We start from the raw sequence: 19,544 nt of genomic DNA on the forward strand, positions 1-19,544 counted from the left end.
TGAAAACACGTGCGGTATTATGGCCACGTGACCAATTGCACGTGAAAAAAACACTTTTGCCAATATAGTGCTGTGCACATGATTTGATCGATTCACCTGCACAAAAACGGGTGTTATCTGAAGACAATACGTGGCCATTACTGTTTAAATACACAATAAGGGCCCACATTGATAACTGGTCAAAATGTTAAAATTTTAGGATTGTGAAGTTTTTAATTTGGTTCAGTATATATATTAAATCTTATAAACTTATCCAAAGTCAAAAGATATCAAATAATAATCTATGTCTGCAGTAGAAATGGACAATTTCTGAAGTCTTAGACATTTTGGAGGCCAGCTTTAATTTTTGTCAGTACTGAGATAATTATATAGTTTCACCGGATAATTACGATATAATTAGTATAGATTGAATTTATTAAAGATTTCAGTCTTGTTGGTTGCCATCTTGGGTTTTTTATCACCACCAGGGGATGCTGCATACTAGATTTGAATTATATGCAGCATTGTTGCAATTTTTAACTCTGAATAAATTACTATGATAATATGATTAAATTGACCTGATAATTATGAGTGAGTGAGTTGGGGTTAACGCCGCGTTTAACAGTATTCCAGTTATATCACGGCGTGTCAGCTTAATGTGGGAGGAAAGCCCAAAGTGATGCAGGTCTCAGACGTTTACCACTTCTGTGAAACCCACGATCACGGGTATGGTGCTGACAAACCTAGAAACATAATCGGGGCTCTTCGGGATTCGAACCCACAATCATAGGTTTCTGGCGTGCCTAAGGGACGGAACTCTGCACAGAGTCGCCTTAGATGACTGGGCCTCCCGTACCCCCTGATAACTATGATATATCGAGTATATATTGATATTATTAGAGATTTCAGACATGTTTGTGGCCATCATGATTTTTCTGCCACCAGGTAGCGCTGATGAGCTTTATCCGTGTCCAGAAACGTTCCGAATGTTTCAATTGATAAGTGTGCCAAGTCTGGTGCTTTTAACCCAAAGTGTCATTTTTGTTGATCTTAACCTCCCCACTACCGCCACGTTTCAAGTAATATGTACATAGCATGGTGTACGGATCACAAAGAACGACATGCAGCCCATAGCCGCTGAACAATTATCCCAGAAATGAGTGTCACACAATAGCAAACTGAACTGGTGAGAAAAAGAAAGTCTACACTTGAAAATTGGATTGGACTAAAATATTACAAAGTTTATCGAAACGTTACTTGGCCGAACACAGTATGAAAACACTACTAAGATACCCTTATCAAATACATCACCATCGAATTACCATGTCTTGTTTGTTTCATTTTTAGCCACGATCAAACATGGATGTATATTTTCTTATGCCCTAAAGTTTAAACAGTGCTGCACAGGACTGAAGGTATATTTCTAGAATACAACTATTAATTAAATTCCACCTATAAAAAAAAAAGTAACACTTTTAAATGAATTTTATTCATTTAAGCAACTTTAAAGCAACAAGATGACTGAACGAAGCTAAACAATAGTAACCAATTTAGTTTAAAGGAGGTGTTTTGAATACGATTCAGATTCATAATTAACAACATGTAGTTAGATTCATGGAATTCTGAGAGATGAAATTAAGGAAATACGTAACACGGGATGGTCAATTTGCGACCAATCACCGTGTCTTGATTTGATGTGTTGTATTGGGTGGCAGTTCACCTTCCAGTGTCGTGTCTGTCATGTTGATGGTAGGGCAAACCTTGAAAGTAAAATGAATGGTTAGAATTATCATAGATAAATTAAACAGTTAATGTGATGTTTGTGGAATGTCCAACCGCAATTAGTTTTTTCAAAAACCTGTGATCTTGAGTTTGTATCTCAGATTACGTATTTAAGTTTGTCAGCACCACGCCCTTGCACGTTGTTTCTAACATCGGACTTTTTACTTTTTTTATAACATGAAGCCTTTTTGACATCATTACTTTACATATTGTTGCCTAGAGCAAACAGCCTTTGCACAAGGGTCATATGACGTTCTTTGGAATCCTCTTAGAAAGAGCATGATTGGTTGTTCCTCAAAACATATGAAATGTAGGCACCAAAGGTTGAGCCGCTGGGATATTGCTCGTCGGGAAGGGAAAGTCCCTCTTGTCATATTTTCTTATGGATAGTACTTGCCCTGCGTAACTTATAATTAAGGATTACCTCAGACATGCAGCTGGCACGTCGTGATATAACTGAGTTAATGTTTAAAGCGGAGTTAAACCTCACTCACTCACTCACCACTAACCAAGACAGATTTCAGATGGTTAGGTCCAACAACACCAGGGGTTGGTGAGATTCCCAGATACTTCCTGCTCCTTCATCTCAGTGCGGGTGGAATTCACCAGAGTGGTAAACGTGTTCATACCTTCATACATGTCTTGGTAAATATATACATTGTGTTTTAAGATTTGCGTTTCGATGAAATATTTCTGTATACTAACCTAAATGCGTATTGTTTCATTCTCACCTTGTATGTCAAGCTACTGACCTGTGTATGTATGGTTTTGTTATTACCTTATATGTCAGGCTATACACCTGTGTATGTATGGTTTTGTTCTTACCTTGTATGTCAGGCTACTCCTGTGTATGTATGGTTTTGTTCTTACCTTGTATGTCAAGCTACTCCTGTGTATGTATGGTTTTGTTCTTACCTTGTATGTCAAGCTACTCCTGTGTATGTATGGTTTTGTTCTTACCTTGTATGTCAAGCTACTCCTGTGTATGTATGGTTTTGTTCTTACTTTGTATGTCAAGCTACTCCTGTGTATGTATGGTTTTGTTCTTACTTTGTATGTCAAGCTACTCCTGTGTATGTATGGTTTTGTTCTTACCTTGTATGTCAAGCTACTCCTGTGTATGTATGGTTTTGTTCTTACCTTGTATGTCAAGCTACTCCTGTGTATGTATGGTTTTGTTCTTACTTTGTATGTCAGGCTACTCCTGGATATATGTGGTTTTGTTCTTACCTTGTATGTCAAGCTACTCCTGTGTATGTATGGTTTTGTTCTTACCTTGTATGTCAAGCTACTCCTGTGTATGTATGGTTTTGTTCTTACTTTGTTTGTCACGCTACTAACCTGTGTACATATTGTTTTGCTTCACTCGATGTTGTTAGTTGTCTTCCTTCGTTGCTCTCTTTTCCTGAAATGGCCTGAAATCAACAAACATTCCACAGTCTGACAACCTATCTTTAATACTTTATTTTTGCTGCAGTAAACATATCAAATACATACTGCTATATGGCTTCATTCATTTATTAAATGGCTGTACTTCCTAGCCAATTGGTCCATTTTTACGTGATCCTTAGTATACAATAGCTCAAGTTAATATGACCTCATCATATTGGGAATTTGTAAAATGTTAGTGCGCGTATACGTAACTATGTGTAATTGTATAAAATGTCCAACTTCATGTAAAGATTTGACTCCTTGTGTACGGCCGACAGCGATAACGGTGTACCGGAAGAACTGCTCCGCTCACTCGGTGTATCTCGGAGCTGTTTGGTCGGTTTGTTTGTTTGTTGTTTTACGCCGCACTCAGCAATATTCCAGCTATATGACGGCGGTCTGTCAATAATCGAGTCCGGACCAGAAAATCTAGTAATTAATATCATGAGAATCGATCCATGCAATTGGGATCGATGACATGCATCAACCAAGTAAGCGATCCTGATCACCCGATAAGTCGCCTTTTACGACAAGCATGGGTTGCTGAAGACCTATTCTACCCCGGATCTTTCAGGGTATCTCGGAGCTGGAGCTCCTCTCATCTTATGCATGTGTGGGCTGCAACTCCTCTTAGGCCATGTATGTCTGAGCTGCAATTCCGCACAGCTCATGTATCTCTCCGCTTCAACTTCTTTCACCTCATGTACCTCTTGAGTTGAATTCAGTTCAGCTCATACACTTCTGAGCTCGACTTCCGTTGAGGTCATGTACCTCTGAGCTTGAAGTCCGTTCAGCTCATATATCTCTGAGCTTGAACTCCGTTCAGCTCATGTACCTCTGACCTTGAACTCCGTTGAGCACATGTACCTCTGAGCTTGAACTCTGTTCAGCTCATGTACCTCTGAGCTTGAACTCTGTTCACCACAAATACCTCTGAACTTGAACTCCGTTCACCACATGTACCTCTGAGCTTGAACTCAGTTCAGCTCATGTATCTTTGAGCTTGAACTCCGTTCACCACATGTACCTTTGAGCTTGAACTCTGTTCAGCTCATGTACCTCTGAACTTGAACTCCGTTCACCACATGTACCTCTGAGCTTGAACTCAGTTCAGCTCATGTACCTCTGAGCTTGAACTCCGTTCACCAAAAGTACCTCTGAGCTTGAACTCAGTTCAGCTCATGTACCTCTGAGCTTGAACTCAGTTCAGCTCATTTACCTCTGAGCTTGAACTCCGTTCACCACATGTACCTTTGAGCTTGAACTCTGTTCAGCTCATGTACCTCTGAACTTGAACTCAGTTCAGCTCATGTACCTCTGAGCTTGAACTCCGTTCAGCTCATGTACCTCTGAGCTTGAACTCTGTTCAGCTCATGTATCTCTGAACTTGAACTCTGTTCAGATCATGTACCTCTGAGCTTGAACTCCGTTCAGCTCATATATCTCTGAGGTGGATTTAGATCTCCTGTCACATCGTGTGTCTCTGAGCTTGAGCTCATCTCACTTCCTAGCACGTGTGAGCTCCCAGATTTCTAAGATGCTTATGATGATTAAACAGAATTGTGATGTGGACTTGCTTTGCAAAATGATGAACGTAACAATCATTATATGAAATGGAACAAAGTATGGTTAGGGCAAAGAGAATCAACCTTCTATGGTGTTTCACTATCTTGTATATATTATGTAAATCGATCATTATGTTGTTGATTTTGTTGTGAATTCAATTCTGCATCATGCTTCAAAAATCAAGAATATATATATATGCATGGTAGGTCTGATGTATACGTCATCCTACACATTCACACGGATTTGGATTTTAAAAAATTGCAAAAAAAAGTCAAACTTACAGACTTCTTCCTGATTTTTCGGCCTCCTCGGCTGTAACAGATATGACGAACAAGTCAGTTTGTAATAAATTTGCTGTGAACATTATTTCAGCTGTGTCGTGGAATTAGCATCGTGAGCTACGTTGCCCTTAGTCGTGCCTGGATTTTATTATGTGTTTGGTTGTGTGTTGTTTAACGCCGCACTCAGCAATATTCCAGCTTTGTGACGGCGGTCTACTAATAATTGAGTTTGGACCAGACAATCCAGTGACGTCATTAGCATCGATCAACGCAACTGGGATACGATGACATGCATCAACCAAATCAGCGAGCCTGTGCACCCGATCCGTTAGTCGCCTCTTACAATAAGCATTTGTTGCTTTTGTTTTTGACCGCAGTCTGGATCGTGTCGGCAATAAGGCAAATGAGGGGTTGACAGCCCGATCACTGACCCTAGCCGTGGGGGCACAATGCCACAATCGGACATTAAACACACCCAATCCTGATTAATCAGGTGTCAGAACAAGCATGGGATACTCAGGTCCAACTGAAGTGTTTTAGAGGCTTATCAGCTGAAATTATCCGAAACTTGATCATACATATTCTGTGTCCTTATAAAATCACATTGACAGAATAAACAAGCTTACCTTGTGCCCGCATTGCGTCTAACATCGCCTGCTTTTCCGGGGCCAGCTGAAGCAAAAACAAACCTTAGACGACGCGAGGATAAGGGAGGTAGCACTATATAACTAAGAGAAACGAGGGTAGGGGAATTAGCACAACACAACTAGGGGACACAGGGAGAGGGGACTAATGCAACACAACTAGGCGATATGATAAGGGAATTAGTGCAATGTCACTAGGGGACACGAGCATAAGGGAATTAGCACAACTGGGGTCACGAGGGTAGAATAATTAGCACTACACAACTAGGGGACACGAGAAGGTTACTTATACTAGCACAACAAAGCTAGTGGGTGAGAGGATAAGGAAATTAGCACAACTAGGGGACACAAGCATAAGAGAATTAACACGACGTAACTAGGGTATTCCCTGATAAAGGAATCAGCACAGCACGACTAGGGGCATAAGAAGAAGGGAACTGGCACAACCCATCTAACCTAGGAGATGCGGTAAGACAATTATCACTATCAACAAGAGGATACGAGATGGGAATTAGCACTTGTTGGCACAAGGAGAAAGGATCTAGCACAACACACCTAGAGGACACGAGGAAAAGACAGTTATCACTAACAACAATGCGAGATGGGAATTAGAACTTGTGGGCACAAGGAGAAAGCATCTAGCACAACACACCTAGAGGACAAGAGTAGAAGGGAACCAGCGCAATTAAATAAGGTGACACGATTAGAAGCGAACAAGCACAACACAACTAGCACTGCATGAAATAGTAATTCCCATGTGTGCCTTCATGTCTGTAATAATGTTGTGAATTGTTTGATTCTGTGGCGACATCACCTATGGAAAATGATATTAACATTTACAACCATGGCTGAATATGCCAAATGTTAGGAATGCATGCTCATAAAAGGAGTTGTTTCCGTGAATGAATTGTATGTGATCAGTTTTTAACAGGATTGAAATTAATGGAAATAGAAAACTGCCTGAACTTGTTCCATGGGGTTTGAATATGATGCAAATGACACAATTATTTACACATACCCCAAAGGTGATGAAATGGCAGTGGGAATGCTTGTCTGTCATACGACAAATACGACGTTCGAAACATAGTGGACATACGTTAGAATTATCGATAGAGTTTCTGTATATTGTAACCTGATATCAAACCACAGTGTCAAGGTACTGGCTCATTACGCATGTGGTACGCCATGACGCGGAGTTGGCGTACTAGTGGAGATTGTGGGTTTGTTAAGGCTCTTCATGATAACCTACTTGGGTTCCTTTGTTGTGAGGGGCGGTCGGGTAGCCTAGTGGTTAAAGCGTTCGCTTGTCACGCCGAAGACCCGGGTTCGATTCCCGACATGGGTACAATGTGTAAAGCCCATTTCTGGTGTCCCCCGCCGTGATATTGCTGGAATATTGCTAAAAGCGGCGTAAAACCATACTCACTCCACTCCACTCTCCTTTGTTGTGAACCTGATGCATGCGCCTAATGTTTGTTTGTTCACTCTCAGCACTATCCACAGCTATATGACGGTGGTCGTTAAATACTCGAGTCTGAACCAGATTATATTGTGATTGACATCATGAGCATATAACAATGCAGTTGGGATACGATGACATGCATCAACCTCACCTAGATCTTCACGGGTCGCCGATTTATGACACAGATAGATACTGAGTCTTAACCAAGCAGAGGAATGGGTATTTCGATCAATGTTTCCTGTTGACCTATGACCCATGTCCGTGACAAACAGAATGCATTGTAATGGTAATTTAAGACCTGCAGATTAATCTTTCCTTTTATTGTTTACTCCGAGGCACTTACATGACCACAATTACTCACGGGTACATTTTGCAACATCATTTAGTCATGTCTATGAATTAGTCCTAAATGTTTATGTTTAATTCAATTATCATTGTATCCTTCATTTCGAGAGAAATACCAGTAAATATTTTTTTAATTTGAAGTTTACACGATATACGGCTTTTCCATTGGACGAGAGGTCGGTCACATGACCGCGAAATTGACATTCATAAGTGTATGAACGACACAATTTGACGTTCATACGTTTTTCACGAGACGGTGTTCTTGAAATGATGTAAACACTGACGGACTACTTCCACATTCCTGGGGAAACCCCGGGGAATTCCATGGCACGAAAACATACATAAGCGTTCTTTCTGATCATTTAGAAACTTTATTCTTGGTCTCAGCGTTTCAGTATACATTGAGAAATGTCAGAGAGCTTGACTGCATGATTGTTCACGAATATCGTCGCTACGGCCTATCCTTATGAACAAACGAAGAAATGCACATCTAAACTATCGTAGTATCGACTCGATTCGTGTCTAGGCTGACACTGACCGTCTCCAGCAATCTATGAATTTACCTTAGTGTCTGTTTGACGCATCTTTATTCACCTTTCAATGATCGGCCAGTTGATCAATGGTGACTAACACATGTAACCGCCACAGGTTCATTAACAACTTCGGAAATCTCCCCCGTCACGTTTATCGTGTCGGCCATTTTGACGTCTTGTACTTGATGTAAATGTATTACGACGCGCTGTCATTGTGACTGACTTACTCATGTAGTTCTTTACAGAACTTTCTCATCTAATGAGGATATGATTTGAACACATGTGCTGCGTGAGATGTTTCTAAAGAGCAAGTTGTGCATCCATACGCTCATGTCACCTCTCTTTTTGATGAACTATTTTACTCCGCGATATTGCTGGTTGTTGTATGGCTGTCTGTGTAAACATGAAGTCAAACGTACTAAATAAAATTGTGTGTAGATCTTGGCCTACATCCTTTAAGGTAAGAAATTGTGACAAGCTCCGACGTTCATACAATTTGGCCCTCACTCTATGAAGGTTCATACTCCAATGAACTCACACGAAGTGAAAGTCAATTCTTAAATTTCATCAGATGTCAAATGTTTCACTGATATCGAAAACACCAATATTTAAGCGTCAGCTTACTGATCATGACACATAAACAGAAGTGGTTGTGTGACAGAAATGTTCTTCTAAAGGTGTCACGCATAACGATATAAAACATATTTTAAATTTTGAAAGTTAATTATCAAAATTGAAAGAATGCCATTGGCGTAATCGTCTTAAATGTAGATGTTATATGTGACAATTTCAGTAGATTGATGTCAATCTCTCCTAAATTATAGAGTAATGTGTACTTTATGTGGTTTAAAAATATCACAAATATCACTCTTTGTTTTAGATCGTATATTTGATAAAAAGGACGTAGATTTCGAGAGAAAGTTGGTGTCAGTGCGGATGACCCTTGCATCTTCTTCACACTCATGTCACTCAGCTTGCGGCCTGCTTGACGCTTGATGTACTCGAAAATGTGTGAGTACGCTTTCATTTGATGCTTAATGGGTGTGGAGAGAGTAATATCCATGATGACCCTTGTAAGTCGATCTTTCTTTACACTTGTCTGTGGGGATGCCGTTGCCGTGGTATTAAATGCTGATATACCAGTTTCAACCCACAGACAGGCTTGCGTTGTGTGTTATGTTAAAGGAAGAGTTGTTTATATAGATAATTAATTGTGTGTTCACAAATCCCTTTAATTTAGTTTTATTTTCTGAATAGCTTTTTGTTTAAATGGAAATTTAGGTATTTAAGTATTTTTCACATAGGTAGAAAGTCATGCACAGTAAGTGAAATACAGGCTGACTATAGGTTGAGTATTATAATACATCACAATACGATTGTATACACGATAAGTTACGAATACAAAGAGGTGTATGCGATGACTAATTGAAATGTATTTCGCAGATACAAATCAATAGAAGGTGTGACAGCTATATACAAATATACACGTATGACTGTGGGATTGACAACAGCTGAGTGAGTTACATGTGGCTTTGATATATACAAAAATTGAATTGTATTTTTACGAAAAAAGTAAAGGGGAGATGTTTGTTTGCACTTAATGCCCAAAACGTATTCCACAAATTATCTATTCATGAGATTTGTTTCCTTTGCTAGTTCTGTTGTCAACTATTTATTCTCACCGTTCCAACGCCAGGGTGCATGAGACAGTTATGTTCACAAAATCCAAACAATATATTTTAATACCCTCAACAATACGAAACGCATAACCAATTGCATTACAATGAATAGTGTTTCATTCACCAAAAGCGCTTCAGACTTGTTGAAATATGCCATGTTTTGAGTAGTATAGAAATATATTTACCTTGGCTAAATTTTAAAAATCGACTATATCTTGCGTCTGGCTTGAAGAGAAGTATAACATCAACTATTGTTTGTAAAACACATGTGTGTGCGTTAAAATGTGTGTTGTTTGAAAGAAACGTGTTTTTATATATACTAATTTGTTGGTTCACAAATCCTTTTTATGTAATTATATTTTCCTGAATAAAATTGTGTTTAAATGGAAAATATAAGTTATGTTTCACCGAAGTGTAAAGTTACAGAAAGTAACAGACTGTGTATTATTGATCCAAAGCAACACGATAGCATACACGATTAATTAAGAATAAAACAGGTGCATGCACTGATCAATACCAATTTTACAGTATTAAAAGAAAAAAGGCAGGGACAGATGTGTTTTCACACAGCTTGAATCTAGGGGAATTGGTCAAAGCTATGTGAAAGATTCGTTTTGCTTCTCAAAGCTGTTAATGTGACAAAAGCCAACTTCGCCATAAACGCAGACAATTCGAAAGAAAAGTCAAAGTTGGGACCGAGTCCAAGGTTCGACATTTCATCTTTACCTGGCAATACAGTTGACATGAACTGTGTATTTGTTACAGAAATATGACACAAAACTTATTCCTATAATCATCTATTTAAGATCATTTGTTTCCCTTCAAGTTCTGTTTTCAATTATATATTCTCACTGTTCTAACGCCAGGACAGTTGTGTTCACAAAATATATTTGAAAGAAAAAGGTTCATTTTCCAAACGATATTTTTGATATCGCAACAAAACCATTTGACTTTCGTTATACTAATGATAGTAACTTATGTGATAAGATAATAGCATAACATGGTGGCATTGATCTATATCTGACCCCGAATCAAGTATTAGTGCTTTCATTACATACATGGAATTTCCCTCACGCCACTGCGAGAAGGCAATAAACACTAAGAAGTAAAGTTCCACCCGGGATTCGAACCCAGACTCTCAGAGTGAGGAACATAATCGCCGGCACACAAAGTCAGCGATCTAAACCACTCAGCGACCGAGTCTTCCCAAGAAAGTGTTATCCAGAATATACCATTTGTTTGACCACTATATAAGACATTGTGTATTCGTAGCTTTCGGCCATGGGAGACGTGCCAATTTATACTTATCTAGACTACCAGGTGTCGGACTTCCATTTGTAAGCCTCAGGTGCCTCTCTGTGAGAGAGTGGGTTCAAATCCCGAATGAGACTCAACCCTAAAAGTACTTGAATTTGTACTCTACCGAGAAAACGTCGTCCCATTTATAACATTTGTTACATTTGACCACGTTCTAAAGGGCATTGTAAATCAATATAAATGTACATAAATATAAAAGGAATCAAATAAAACTTTTGCTAACTAACTAAACTTCTCCACAATGTGATTGTAGTCGTGCATGGGAAGTTTGGATCACAAACCTGTGCTAAATAACTCTGATAGGGATATAACTAAAACTGCACGTATTTCAAGCAAGTGTACATACACCAGCGGGAAAAAGGTAACTGTAAAATAAAGTTTTCGGAAAATAAACAATTCATCTTGCAATACATATTCATGAAGACATCTCCTCGACTTTAAGGTCGTGGCTCACAATTTAAATGCAGTAAGATTGTATTAAATGAAATAACTACCCAAAAGGAAGAAGTATAGAAATATTACTTATCACTAAGAGCTGACCTGTTCGATATTCTAAAATCCATACAACGCTTACTCCTCGTCTGTTATACAGCATTGTCATGTAATATCCAGAATTGAGAGAAGAAATACAGTATGTAATAAGGAATGGACCCCGAAGCGAATTAGCAAAGGAATATACAAAATGTAACATTTTTGCCAATGTTTATAATCGCCATGTCTTCTTAAACTGTTTAAATAGAGATGATGGAAGACCATTAAATATTAGCATTCTTTATTATTGCAGAAAACAATGGCATTGATGAAACAACGTGTCATTTTGCTATGATAAAATTCTCTAGGTATCTATATACAAATGTTTTCGAATCCTAAACAACTTGTGGTAATAACATTATCAATATTCGCCTATGGAAACTATTATTTCTCCGTTTCATTTCATTTTGAGAGACCTTTCATGTGACGATAGTTCTATTTACGTCTTTATTTAGGCAAATGAAACAGATAATATGACACTCTCTTCTTGTCCTGGAGGATCTCCACTTACCGGTCGGTCGTTATACTTGACAAATGCACCCTCCGCGACAGCGCCCAATACCACCACCAGTAACACGACAACAGCGATCTTCATTTTTCAACTGCAACAGTGAAACTCAACATTTATATCATCCCGAATTTCATATGTTGGAGCCTATATATCATCGCGTGTGTTCTTGACAAGCAGATTAGGGGACCGTAGACCTAATGCAGGTGTTTGGACGTAGGATTTAGCCTCATGTGAGTGAACGGGTTGGGTTTAACGCTGCTTTGAACAGTATTCAGTATATCATTATGTGTCAATTTGGTGTGGAAGAAATGCCCTAAAGGGTGGAGGTCTACTAGTATTTACAACTTTGGTGGAACCTACGAGCACGGATACGGTTCTGACAACTCTAGAAACATAATCGGGGCGAATCGGGATTCGAATCCTCGATCATAGGTTTCTGGCGTGCCCAAGGGACGCAACTCTGCACAGCGAAATGCGGCGCCTTAGACTGGACCACCTGTGTCCCAGTCCACTATTAACAGTGTTGTGTGTTAATGAAATAACTTCTGACTAATCACAAGGTATTATTGGTTTCTGAACGCAACACTACAGAGTGAATTGCGCCACTTTAGTCGACTGAGAGTCCGCCCGGAGAGCGGAAAATCCGGGATTCGATCCCCGGCCGCGTCATACTAAAAGACGGTACTTGTTGTTACCCTGTCTGGCGCATTAAGGGGCTAAAACAAGAACTGTCGGCTCGGAGTCAGAATACTGTGTCTGAGTGGGGTATTCATGTTAAGCTGCAGTATGGTATCTCAGTGGGCTTGTACTATCAACTCGGCAGTACGGACTAGTACAGGCAGCCACACACACACACACACCCACCCCCCCCCCCCCCCCCCCCCCCCCCCACACACACACACACACCCAACCCCACACACCCACACACACATACGCACACACACACATGCATGCACGAAGCTATATAGCTGCAATAATCTTTGGCGCGATGTTAAACTCCATTTCACATCACCTAGTGGACTGGGCATTCCGCCCCCCTACAACAGACAGTAACAGCGATGTAGATCTTACCTTGTGTAGGCTATGTGTCTTCGTTGCTCTTTGCGGCAAATACAATGAGTAATCGTTTCAACCCGGTATTTATAAGCCCCATGTAATTGAATTTATAGAGATGTTATTGTCGCAACAGCAGTTGCCTTTCAGACAGCTGTTTATAAATTCCCACAGTATGTGTGGCTGTGATTTAACTGGTATACAGTGACATTCCGTTAATCCGACTGACATTGTTCGGATTAACGAATCATGTTGATATATTTGCAGAATGATATCACGCTGTATAGTATGCACTTCAAGTAACTGTTTGATTGGCATTCTTGAGGTTGGTAAGAAAATAACAAAATGTACAAGTTCTTGGGAAAGGTCAAGTTTACTGGAGTAGAATTTCTTGGCTCTCTTGTTTGGTGTGGAGATGATACCACATTTAGTTTTAGGGGAGTGATTGGAGTTGACATGTATGTACTGGTTGCCACGGAGCTGAACTCCAATGATCCGGTGTGTCATAAAACTTGAATAAAGTGATAAAAAATACGTGGTAATAGGTTTACAGGTTTATTAAATAACTACTACGTGTACTAATGGTTGACAATTACAAACAAATTCACTCTGCGCTCACACAGATCACACATTAATTCTATCAGCGCAAATATACAAACAAGTTTTAGCCAAACAACTGTATTACAGGTGTCCTTCCATTAGTCATACGGCCCATTAGTCATACGGCCCATTAGTCATACGGCCCATTAGTCAGTCATACGGCCCATTAGTCATACGGCCCATTAGTCATACGGCCCATTAGTCAGTCATACGGCCCATTAGTCAGTCATACGGCCCATTAGTCATACGGCCCATTAGTCATACGGCCCATTAGTCAGTCATACGGCCCATTAGTCATACGGCCCATTAGTCATACGGCCCATTAGTCATACGGCCCATTAGTCAGTCATACGGCCCATTAGTCAGTCATATGGCCCATTAGTCATACGGCCCATTAGTCATACGGCCCATTAGTCATGCGGCCCATTAGTCAGTCATACGGCCCATTAGTCATACGGCCCATTAGTCATACGGCCCATTAGTCATAACGCCCATTAGTCATACGGCCCATTAGTCATACGGCCCATTAGTCATACGGCCCATTAGTCATACGGCCCATTAGTCATACGGCCCATTAGTCATACGGCCCATTAGTCATACGGCCCATTAGTCAGTCATACGGGTTAAAACAACATATGGTATGGTTGACTGCACCAACAACTACCTTTGTTATACCCACAATTAAAGTGGAATGATCCAAGATACACAAAATTACAACTTTTAATACTTTTAATAATCTTTCAATACTCCTCGGCATAGCATATATATTCAAGATAGCACATATCATCATCAATGACCGATAATCTTATATGACATATATACATAAATAATCACATTAAGTAATCACTGTAAGTTAACATTTTGAGTTTGCAGTTTCACATTGAGTGGTCAGATACAGATAATCAGCAGCATCCAGAAACTGAACACAGTTTTTCTGACCTTCTTGGAGTTGGTCCCACAATCTGATGAGTCGGTTTTCCTTCTCGCGATACACTCGCTTTCTGCCTTGGGGAGCAGCACCAAAGTCAGTTTGACGCATCTTGGCAGAGTCAGACTTCTCAATATGCTTGATAAGTTCAATAAAACGATAAATGTCTGGATGATGATGTGGCAGAGACTTGTTTAGTCGGTAGTGGAAGCCTTCCAGATTATTGTTCGTGCGAGGCGCAATGTTTCGGTGGTGATTCCATAGAGGGATGGAGAATCTAGCATCATCATCAACCCAAGTTGTAACAATATAATCATTTACTCTCTGAGCGTTGTCTAGTTCTGGCGTATCGTCCATGGCGTCGACCCAGGCATCTTGGACGTCAGCTTCCGGTAACAGAGCCATGGATGATGCTGTACATCGCCTAGAAGCAACATATTCCACTTCAATCAATCCTGCCATGATAACAAGAGTGATATGCTAGAGTCTTACTTACTTACTTACTTTGGAGATTTAACGTGCGCTTTCCGACTGATGCGTATTTCGCACACGGGCCCGGCCAGGCCATTTAATGTGTTTCCGAAAGGGGCGAAAGTGGTCTGTGCAACCCAAGAGGGGGGTTTAGGGGTTGCTTATATAGAATTTGGGAATTTTGAGATTTGGAATAGATGCCGATGGGGTTGGGGAGGAGAACTAAGGGAGCTGGGTATGGTGGATGTTTGTTTGTTTATGTGATTTTGATTTGGTGGATTATAGTGTTTTTAGATGCTTTTTATTAGTTCCGTTTTTATTAAGAATACGCCTAAGGCCTTGAAGTTTTCTAGAGCCTAAAACATAGACACTTTTATGTACTAGTTTGTGTTTTTGTAACTCAGTTAAGAACAGTAAATAGTTTGAGATGAATCCTGTACTTGTTCCTAAAATATCAAAGGTATTTATTTAAACTAATCCCAAGCTTTCTAATTAGTGGACTAATCCATTTTGACCAAAGGGTATATGCCTATTGTTGTTTTAACTAATCCCTCATTTGCTGTTTAACTATTGGGAGTATGACTAATGGGCGTATGACAAATGGGCGTATGACTAATGGGACATGACCGTATTACAGCTATAAAAAGGATGGTAGCTAAAACAACCCCTTGACAAGGTGTGGGCCCGGTGGAACGACTGCCAATAAAGTCGACTCTGACCAATTAACACCCGAGTCAATTAACTCCACACTCTAATGAGTATATGACCTCGGCTCAGTAAACAAAGGGGAAATAAACACCGTGAGCATATCCCTAAAATGAGTCACTCAGACTATAAAACTAGACGATTACGTCTGAATAATAACTAGTCTTAATCGACTAAAATTTATGTCACTTTGACTGAACAAAGAAATACTAAAGCTCCCAAATAGTGAGTTAATCACGGGATGGTTAGTTGTGTATGGATTACTAGAAAAACAGAGTATCGGGAACACTGGTCACTAAGTGCCTAGTCAAACACGGGAAGGTTGGTTATCCACGTTGCTGTCTGGACACCTGCCATTCTGAACAATAGTCACATATTACGCCACGAACTGTCAGCATCCCGTGACTTAGACACAGTTGGTGTAGCCGAAAATACAATACAATACAATACAATACAATACAATACAATACAATACAATACAATACAATACAATACAATACAATACAATACAAAACAATACAATACAATATAGTTTATTAAAGTCTCACCATTTGTACAGCAGGGATTTAAGTAAAGCATTTTAAGTATCTAAAAACTTAAAAGTACAAATGCCACCCACGGGGGTTACGAGAGACTATATCTTACACAAATGTAAGTGCTTTATAAAATAATATAAAATGAGATAAAATTATACATAATATTATAATCATATTCACAGTTTAGGAATATAAATAATAAGAATGTAAGTGAATAGATAAACAGTTAAATATATTGTTAAATTATACATAAAAATAATTTTCTACGCATAAACATTTTGAAGCACATGCTTCCTAAAAGTGGTAAGTTACAATGATTATTTAAAATGGTGATATCTACTGGTGTATGATAGAACATATTCTTTAGATAAGATGTACGAATATCGTCATAAAAGGGACAGTGTAAAAGAAAGTGGGTTTCGTCTTCAACTTGGTCTGTACAATATTTACCAAAAGCGTTGTGTAGCCGGGATAGGAGGGGAGCAGTATCGGCCCGTTTCAATCTCCAGTTTTAGGGAACCACATCTCAGGGAAGCAAGTATCCATCGCTGGTATCTTGGGAGTCGAGTGTAACTCTCAGTGAACAACTCAGTCTTAAAAAGTTTGAAAGTTCTTAACTTTGGTGTTGACTGGACGCTGTCTTTCCATCGCTGTTTGTCAATGGAGACAAGTTTGGATAAAATGCTATTTAAAACCCATGGGGATGACTTATCAGAGGTATTAGCAAATTAGCAGATCACTGTAGATACGTTGTAGCTTTTTCTCCCAGGACTTTCCTCTTGTAAGTGACCACTGGTGGATCCTGTAGGTCAGTCTTGTCGTTGGCATTCGTTGTAACCTACGCCACAGTCGGGCAGCCTCCATATACAGTTTAGACTGACAGTCCAACCACCCCATATCTCCTCGAACGGCGGTGTTACATGTATTTCTTGACACTCCGAGGAAGACACGGCATGCTCTGTTCTGTACACTTCTTTATACTTGTTAACTCCCCACAGACCAGAACAGTAGGTTAAAACAGGTTGAACGATGCTTTCATAAAGTCGGGTAAAAACATCAAAGTGCATATCACCGCAGGTGTAAAACTTGTGACAAAGATTCCTAGAGCACGTGAAGCAGATTTGACCAGTTCTTTAACGGCATAGCGTAAGTCACAATGCACGTGTAGCCACAAACCTAGATAACGGTAGCTGTCTGCGTAATCGAGTGTCACATGGCATGGCCACAGTGGAAAGTCCCGTAATGTTGAGGCACACTTTTCCTCCTGAAATGTACAACGCTCGTCTTGCTTGCGTTTATGCTGACTCGCCACTTCTTTGTCCACAGATAAAGTATGTTCAATAACATCTGAAGACTTTCAGGATCAGGGCTGAGTAAAACAATGTCGTCTGCATATAAGAAAACGGAAAAATTAAAATTGTCAATCTGTATACCGCAGTTGCTCTCTTTCAACTCCTCAGCGAGATCGTTAATGTATATAGCGAACAGCGTGGGTGATAAAACACATCCTTGCTTCATACCAGATTCAACAGGGAAGATATCCGTCTCATAGTTGTTTACTTGCACAGAACATAAAACGTTGTCATACAGCGATCTGATAGCTTGAAGAATATTGCCTGATATGTCATAGTCCATGAGCTTAAACCACAACAAGTCTCTATTTACAGAATCAAATGCCTTCTTAAAATCGATGAAACAAGTATAAGTAGTTTTTTTCTGTTTTTTTTCTGTTATTTACAATACTATATAAACTATATACATGATCAAGGCAGGACCGTCCTCTTCTAAAACCGTTTTGCTCGTCGACCAATATGTCCCGGGACTCGAGATATTTACACAATCTGTGATTGATGACGTCAGCGTATATCTTGGAGGGTATAGATAAACTGGTTAGTGGTCTGTAGCTTAGAGGGTCACGTGGGTCGGCGTCTTTACTCTTCTTGGGAATGGGCTTTATTTTACCATGGTTCCAGATGCTCGGCACGTTACCTGTACTAAAACTGTGGGAGACGAGTTGATACATTAACTCAGCACAAACATCATTTTTGAGTACAACGCTCGGAATGTTATCAAGTCCCACCGCCTTTCCAACCTTAGCTCCATTAATAGCACTCACAAGGATTTCGCATTAGGAACTCTTTTCTTGATAGTTTTAAAAGTGTTAGTATTGAAAATAAATTCGAGGAAGGTGCACTTTGGCGAGAGCTCTCAGACCACAGTAACAGCAAATTTAATATACTGAACCGCAAAAGAAACGTCAACAAAAGTAACATTGCATGAAAAGTTGTCATTTTAATACCTGAGTAATATTTGTCAAAGTTTCTAAAATTTAACATTACCTAGTCCGAAAAAATGAAATTTGATGTAAAAAAACCCAAAGCAGATGACAATAAAACCGATCGCCCAAACGCATCACGGCCACGGTAACCCGATGAGTTAGGTGAAATTGGGTTTAAAGTCGCGTCCAAGATTATTGCACTTATATAGCAACGTGCATGCACGTGTATGTGTGTGTGTGGCTGCTTGTACTAGTCCGGACTGATGCCGATTTATAGTGCTAGCTCACTGAGATACCATGCCGCAGTTTAACATGAATACCCCACTCAGACACAGTATACTGACTCCGAGCCGACCAGTCCTTGTTTTAGCTCCTTAATGCCGAGCGCCAGACAGGGTAACAACAAGTACAATCTTTTAACGTCTTTTTGTATGACGCGGCCCGGGATCGAACCCTGGACCTTCCGCTCTCCGGGCGGACGCTCTACCACAAGACCACGGAGGCGGTCTGGTAACCCGATGAACATGAGTTCCTTGCAAATTGGAATGCACATGCGTTCCCCCATTTCTTGCCCTATAAAAATCAACCCATATCGGATAACATTCATTCGTTATTAAATTACTACCACATGCCAAGATTGACAAGAAATCAGTCACACTAAGCCCTTGGACGATTGCAAGCTGGACAAACCGCAAGTAGCCAATGCATTTCAAGTCAACGTAAGGACCATATGCAGGCTCCAGCAACGGTACCAGACCACCAACACTACAGATGACCGACCACGTAGTGGCAGACCAAGGGTCACCACCCGACGTCGGGATCGTCAGATTGTCCGACAGCATCTTCAAGATCGCTTTGTTACTACTGCGGAAACTGCTCGACAGATCATGGGGACACACCTGCGTCGACGAT

The 19,544-nt window shown here is 40.0% G+C and overlaps 1 long non-coding RNA gene across 1 annotated transcript; it reads right to left on the bottom strand.

The window, feature by feature from the left end:
- Window positions 1–1,449: 1,449 nt before the first annotated feature.
- On the bottom strand, window positions 1,450–13,258 carry LOC124147997. The gene is made up of 6 exons (XR_006862907.2): window positions 13,133–13,258; window positions 12,062–12,152; window positions 5,666–5,711; window positions 5,040–5,070; window positions 3,103–3,176; window positions 1,450–1,739 (listed from the first exon to the last, which is right to left on the bottom strand). It is a non-coding gene; the product is annotated as an uncharacterized LOC124147997 (long non-coding RNA).
- Between the last annotated feature and the right edge of the window lie 6,286 nt (window positions 13,259–19,544).

Source organism: Haliotis rufescens, unplaced genomic scaffold (assembly GCF_023055435.1).
Source record: "Haliotis rufescens isolate VD_foot unplaced genomic scaffold, xgHalRufe1.0.p SCAF_18, whole genome shotgun sequence".
Taxonomy (NCBI): Eukaryota; Metazoa; Mollusca; class Gastropoda; order Lepetellida; family Haliotidae; genus Haliotis; species Haliotis rufescens.